The sequence below is a fragment of the Carlito syrichta genome, unplaced genomic scaffold, assembly GCF_000164805.1.
Source record: "Carlito syrichta isolate Samal-C Ts95f unplaced genomic scaffold, Tarsius_syrichta-2.0.1 Scaffold316302, whole genome shotgun sequence".
Lineage (NCBI taxonomy): Eukaryota > Metazoa > Chordata > Mammalia > Primates > Tarsiidae > Carlito > Carlito syrichta.
In genome coordinates this window covers 1,037,602-1,045,085 of record NW_007260398.1, presented here as the reverse complement: position 1 = coordinate 1,045,085, position 7,484 = coordinate 1,037,602, and the positions used below count along the sequence as shown (strand labels likewise).

General features: G+C 39.8%; 1 protein-coding gene across 2 annotated transcripts in view; it reads right to left on the bottom strand.

Moving 5' to 3' along the window:
• Positions 1-7,484, bottom strand: part of DIP2B (disco interacting protein 2 homolog B) — a 142,824-nt gene that overhangs the window by 123,453 nt on the left and 11,887 nt on the right. The gene's annotated exons all lie outside the window — the stretch shown is intronic.

Sequence of the window (7,484 nt, the reverse complement as noted above, 5' to 3'; positions counted from 1 at the left end):
CCGGGAGCGTGCCACTGCACTCCAGTCTGGGTGACAGAGTGAGACTCCAACTCAAAAAAAAAACAAAAATAGGGTGAGAATATTTAACATGAGATGTATCCTAACAAAATTTTAAGTTTACGATACATTATTAACCATAAGTGCAATATTGCACAGCAGAAGCTATTCATCTTCATACCTGTTGAATAGCAATGTCCCATTTCCCCTCCCTGTAGCCCCTGGCAACTACCATTCAACTCTCTGCTTCTATGAGCTTGACTCCTTTGAGATCCACTCATGTAAGTAGATCACATAGTATTTGTCCTTCTGTAACTGTTGATTTCACTTAGCATAATGCCCTCCAGGCTCATTCCAAGTTGTCACATATTGCAAGGTTTCCTTCTTTGAGGCATATTTTAAGTTTCTATTTAACTATCTATCTTAAAGATGTGGGGTACAATTCAGGGTTAGGTATATAAATGTTCATGATGCAGGTACTCTTGTTGATGAGGTCTTTTAAGTTTCTTTGTTTTTTTTGAGTTGGAGTCTCACTCTGTGTGTTGCCCAGACTGGAGTGCAGTGGCCGCTCCCAGCCACCGCAGCCTCGAGTCGCTGGGCTCCAGCGATCCTTCCGCCTCAGCCTTCCAAGTAGCTGGAACTACAGGTGCGCGCTACCACGCCCGGCTGATTTTTTGATTTACTGTAGAGATGAGGTCTCGCCAAGTGGCCCAGGCTCAGGCAATCCGTGGGCTCAGGCAATTCACTCACCTCAGCCTCCCAAGTCGCGGGATTACAGGCTGAGCCACCGAGCCCGGTTTCTTTTAAGTTTCTTAACTGGCACTTAGTTGTGCCCAGCAAGGGAACTTACACACAGCAAATTAAGTGCCTGGTATAGTAAGATGTCACCTATGCAGCAAACGCACTGCTCCAGATGCCAGCTGAGAATCAGCCTATAAAGCCAAAATATAAAAAAGCAGACTCAGAGCACAGGGATCTGGGGAGTACAAGCAAGAGTCCTGCATTACTCTAGTAAAGGCTGACGACGGCATCAAGGTATTAAAGGAACTGAGATTCATAATGACAATGTCACATCATTTAAAACAATAACAACAATCACAAACAGCATGCCGGAGAGGCCATGTGTTGAGGCTCTGGTCACAAGTGCCGGCTGAGCTTGACCCTCCACCTGCCCCTCTGCCCTGCCAATACACCAAACAAGTGAATGAGCCATCTTAGACAGTCCAGAGCAGCTATCTATGGAATAGGGGAGGGAGACATGGGGGAGGGGGGAAATCCAGAATGATCCCAGTCGGCACCATGAGCACAATAATCACCGAAATGAGCCCTGCCCAAATTCCTGACCCACAAAGTCATAAGACATGATTACAAAGTTTGTTTTCAATTAGTAGATTATTTTTTATATACTGTGTTTAAGAAGGCAAGGAAGAGTATGTTTTAGGGTGCTCTCCAATGATGTGTTTTATGAATCTAGAAATGCTATTTTTGATGGTTCCTCATGGCTAAAATTGCCACTATAAAAATAATTAACTGAGTAGAACATGTTTCAGACACAGATTGTGAAATGTCTGGGGTTATAAATTTAAATTTTAATCAACCTAAATTCTCTCGATAATCCATTTCACAGAAGAGCTATACTGAATTCCAAGTATTTTCCCTATCTATTTCTTAGTTTTATTAGTCTAGAATAGCATAAACAAATATAGCCCATGGGCCAAATATGATCCACTGGCTGTTTTTATAAGCAGATTTATTGAAACACTGCCACACTCTTCCATATTGTCGATGATTGCTTTCACACTATAAAGGCAAAGGTTGAGTAGTTGGTGACAGAGACTATATGGTCTTCAAAGCCTAAAATATTTAGTATCTGGCCTTTTACAGAAAAAGTTTACTAAACTCCTGGTCTGTAATAATAAAAGCTAATACTGCCGGGCTCGGTGGCTCAGCCTGTAATCCCGCGCCTTTGTGAGGTTGAGGTGAGTGGATTGCCTGAGCTCGCGGGTTCAAGACCCGCCTGGGCAGGCGAGACTTCATCTCTACAATAAATAAAAAAATCAGCCGGGCGTGGTAGCACGCTCCTGTAGTTCCAGCTACTTGGAAGGCTGAGGCGGAAGGATTGCTGGAGCCCAGCAAGTCGAGGCTGCGGTGGCCAGGAGCGGCCACTGCACTCCAGTCTGGGTGTAAGAGTGAGACTCCAACTCAAAAAATAAAATAAATAAAAATAAATAAATAAAAGTTAATACTTAAGGACTTGCTTTGTGCCAGGCACTGTACAGTTTTCACATTTGGTCTTATTTATTCTTCACAACCACCTTATGAAGTCAGCCTACCATCATCCTATTTTTACAGAAAAGTGTACAAAGACACAAACAAGTTTATTCAAAATTCACAGAGCCAGGGTAGCAGGGCCAGGATTCCAAACCCAGGTCTGTCTAATTTCACTGATTCTCAACCAGAGGTGGTTATGAAAATTTCCCCAAGACTCTTAAAAGGAAAGTAATCAAAATGAATAATTTCATTTAGGAGTATCTAAATGCTTTAGAATTACAAATTACAGTCAGCTGGGCACAGTGGTTCATGCCTGTAATCCCAGCACTTTGGGAGAATGAGGCGAGAGGATTGCTTGAGCCCAGGGTTTGGGACCAGCCTGTGCAACTTGGTGAGACCTCTTCTCTACAATAAATTAAAAACTTAGCAGGGCACAGGGGCACGCTCCTGTAGTTCCCGTTACTTGGAAGGCTGAGGCAGAAGGATCACCTGAGACCAGTAGGTCAATGCTGTGGTGGTTGTAAACGTGCCACTGCACTCCAGCCTGGGTGACAGAGTGAGACTACGACTCAAAAAAAAAAAGAATTACAGTCAACAGCTACATAATAGTAAAAAACAAAATCAACCACCTGCTATCATGCAAAACATTCTGCAAAAAGTCCCTCTAAATAAAGTTTCCAGTCACTCATCAGAGAAATTCCTTAAAATATATTACAACTAACTTTAAATAAAGAACAAAAAAATAGAAAGAGGCTATTTTTGTATGTATGGTCAAATGTTATATATAGGAAGGAAATTAGATTAGCACACATGAGCTACTTTGCTTGTAAATGTGTACAGAGAAAATGGTTTGACTTAAACAGAGGATTAAATTTTAAAATACTAGCTTTTATTATTATTATTTTGGTCACAATGAATATACAACTGAATTATCTTCACTGATTATTGTATTAATTCAACAAGCAGATTTGCAAGGACAGACCAAACTACTCTGCTAAGAAACCCGGTGCTTCCAAATTAGACAGCCAATAATACAAAGAGTGAAAAAAATTCACACAGATTCTCACTTCACAAAGAATGTACTGTTTTATCCATACTTCTTTCACCTATGCTTTTTTTTTTTTTTTTTTAATTGGGGGGTCTCACTCTGTTGCCCAGGCTGGAATGCAGAGGCACGATCATGGCTCACCACAGCCTCGACTTCCTGGGCTTAGGTGATCCTTCTGCCTCAGCCTCCCAAGTAGCTCGGACTACAGATGTGTGCTACCACATCTGGCTAATTTTTAAAATATTTTTTGTGGACATGAAGTTTCTCTATGTTTCCCATGCTGGTGTGGAAATCCTGGACTCAAGCAATCCTGTCTCGGCCTCCCAAAGTGCTGGGATTACAGGAGTGAGCCATTATGTTTGGTCACTTTTGTGTTTTTGATGTAACTAATTAGAATAGGGGAAAGATGATCTTAGAACTAAAGAGTAAAAGTTATTACAAAGAAAATATAAGGAGGTGATGAGGAACTGGGAATTGGGGTATTTGGGGAAGAACTGGAGAAAACAAACATTTCCACGCAGGATAATCTAGAGATTATCATAGATCAAACCTCAAGAAAATATAACACGAGGACATTTGATGAGAATTGAGAGTCAAATGACACTTAGAGCTACTGCACTGGTACCCCCCACCCCCCCAAAAAAGCCTCACAACACACTCCTCACCAAGCAACATGATGAATATGATGCTCTGCAATGTTTATCTCAGCTCCCTCGGGACTTTATCATCCAAACAGACCAGATCTCCTTTGTGTCTAAAATCATGACAAATATTTTGTCATAGCTTGCCAGAAACGAGACCAAACAGTTGGATTTCAGTTTCAAAAAGTGGCTGACAAGTACGTGTAGTGAATACTCCCCGGGTGCCACAGAAATGTGAATTTCTGATAGAACAACCCTGCTTCAAATGTGCACTCTACCTGCTTCAAGTTCATGAGAGGCCATCTAAAAAAGTTGTAAAAGAGAGAAAAGAGTAAAGTGAATTCCCAGGAATTGAATCACTTTAAATATAGTGGGAGAACTTAATGGCAAAACTCTATAGTTAATCTTTTTGAAATGTTAATAATTACTCTAGTTGAATGAATTTTACAGATTTTATTTCCATGTACTAGAGTTTATTTTTAAAAATATAAGATTTACAAATATATTTAAATGTGGATTTAAAATACTAGAAGCAAATACAGTAAAAATTTTAATATTTTTTATTTTATATATCTTCAAAAATTGTAGACACAGGTCTTACTACATTGCCCAGGCTGATCTTGAACTCCTGGACTCAAGCAATCTTCCTACCTCAGTCTCCCAAAGTGCTGGGATTTCAGGTGTGAGCCACTGCACCTGACCTATAGTAAAGCATTAACAGTGATTATATATTTCCATAGGATATACTGGATTTTAAAAGCTTTCTTTAACTTAGAAAAGTTCTCTTTTCTAATTGTACAAATAGATGGTCATATAAAACATCAAGGAAATAGCTAAGTGTAAAGAAGAAAATAAAAATTAAATTGGATTTTCTTAATTTGAAGGTCATAACCACATGCAGCAGATTCCCAACCAAAATGAATTAAAATAATATTCAATTGTCAGCTTCCTAGATAAACTATGACATTATGGATAAGATTTTCTAACATTCTGAAAGCCAATTTTATCTCCATTTCCTTTCCCTAAAAGCAACTGACAAATCAATGTCAATTTGGGGATGAGACAGAGGAAACTAAATTCTGATTGGATTAAAAGAATTTTGAAAGGTTTATCCCACCTTAGCTTACTTACAAAGGCAATATTTTATCACAAACTGGGTCACAAAACAATGTACAGGTCGAGCACTACAAATTCAAAATCTGAAATTTTTTAGTTTTGGTCTCACATTCAGAGGAAATGCTCATTGGAGCATTTTGTATTTCATATTTTTGGATTTTTGATGCTCAACTGATATGTATATGCAAATATTTTTAAAAATCAGAAATCTGAAAACTTCTGGTTCCAAGCATTTCAGATAAGGGATACCCAACCTGCACCTTTGGCCTCATCAAAGAGAGGAGGGAGGGAGTCTCAGCACATGGGAAGACATCAGGGCATTATTTAACAGCATATGTAACGTCAACTGGACAGGCAAGATAGAATCTCAAGGTGAATCATTCACTGGCCACGGTTTCACACTCCAACCTGATCTCAGAAATTACCTGGGGTGCTAAAATACAGAGCCCTGTATTTTGAATAAGATGTACACAGTTTCACTGCCATGGTAAGGAAAAGCTAATAGCAAAAATGAAACTAAACTATATGTATCAACATAATAAAATACTATATGCCACTAAAAATAAAAAAATATGTAGACTATGCAGACTCTTTGGTCTAAAGGAAATAATGTCAAGTAATAAAAGAACACAACATTATGTACACAATATAATTATAACTGTATATAAAAACGTGTATGTATAGTTATTACAAGGATCAAATGGGATATGAAAATCCCCTAAATATCTGGACTGAGGTGCTGATGAGGATCCTTATTTCTTAACTCTTTCATTGTTTCACTATTTCATTGTCTTTACTGCTTCATTGTTTTGTTTACAGAAAGACTTATGTATGAAATCAAAGTAACTTTATTTTATTTATTTATTTATCTGAGTTGGAGTCTCACTCTGTCACCCAGACTGGAGTGCAGTGGCCGCTCCCAGACACTGCAGCCTTGACCTGCTGGGCTCTGGCGATCCTTCCGCCTCAGCCTTCCAAGTAGCTGGAACTACAGGCGTGCGCTTCCACGGCCGGCTAATTTTTTTAATTTATTGTAGAGATGAGGTCTCGCCAAGAGATGAGGTCTCAAACCCGTGGGCTCAGGCAATCCACTCACCTCAGCCTCCCAAAGAGCAGGATTACTGGTTGAGCCACTGAGCCCGGCTATCAAAGTAATGTTTAAAGATACTAAGTACAGATAAGTGCTGGCTGCCAGCCAAGCAAATTAAGTCTTCCTCATTACATCTAAATTCTAGTGTGAAATATAAGGATCTGAAGAAAAAGACTACTTGATGATTATCACAGAGCAACTGCTTCCGTTTGAGGGTTCCTGGTTTTCAGTCTCTTATGCAGAGGCTGAGTATCCACTAGGGGTCACCATTATGTTTAAATAGTGATGATGTTATAAGGTTTAGTAACAGTAAGTTTCAGAAAACCCCCAAACTTTGAGTGTCTTCTCTAACACAAAGCCTTCCTCCTCCATGATCAACACGTACATAACTTATTGTTCTTTGGCAGAAAGAACCATCAGAGTCTTATATGTTTCCATGGTTTGAACATAATAATGGTAATAAGTCATAGATAGTAGTATAAAACTACACAAAACTTCCATTCGGGAAGATGTAAGAAAATCAGCCTTGGCTTCTATCTTTCAAGTCTGCCTATGGCTTAACAGATAGTCTCACCTGTAAGAGTAATAAAGTGAGGCAGGATGGGCTCTGGGAACCAAGTCACAAAGTAAGTCAACTTTTTAGGGGTGAACAGAGCAGACCAGCCCACTGTTCTTGGTACTGGTATCCAGACAAGAAACACATTACACAGTCACTATTCGCCTATCTTTTACATTGTGATATGTGTCAAGAAGGAACAGAACAAGGCTCTTTGAGCCCACAAATGGGGAATTGAACTTGTGATAGAGTTTCAGGGAAGGAAAAATGTCTGTTACAAGGAGACACTGCCAGGCTCGGTGGCTCAGCCTGTAATCCCGCACTTTGGGAGGCTGAGGTAAGTGGATTGCCTGAGCCCGCGGGTTCAAGACCCACCTGAGCAACTTGGCAAGACCTCATCTCTACAATAAAAAAAGGAGACACTGATGCAGGACTTAGCTAGGCAGGGAGAGGGAAAAGCCACTTTATTCAAAAGTACGGTGTTTGGAGAATCACAGTGAGGGGGAAAAGGCTTGACAAGTCTAAGAAAGACTGGCAGGGCTCACAGCACAGTGAAAAAGTAGGGTGTTATGAAACGAGACTGAAGAAGAAAAGTAGGGTCAGGTCACCCATCCTAAGTCAAGCGGGCATCTTTTGAAAGGAATTAAACAGGAAATGAGAGAATAATGATGACAGTAACATTTCTATGGCTCTTTAAACTTTCATAACACCATCTCATTATGTCTTCACAAGAACACTGTCTGAGAGGAGACACTATTAATGAAG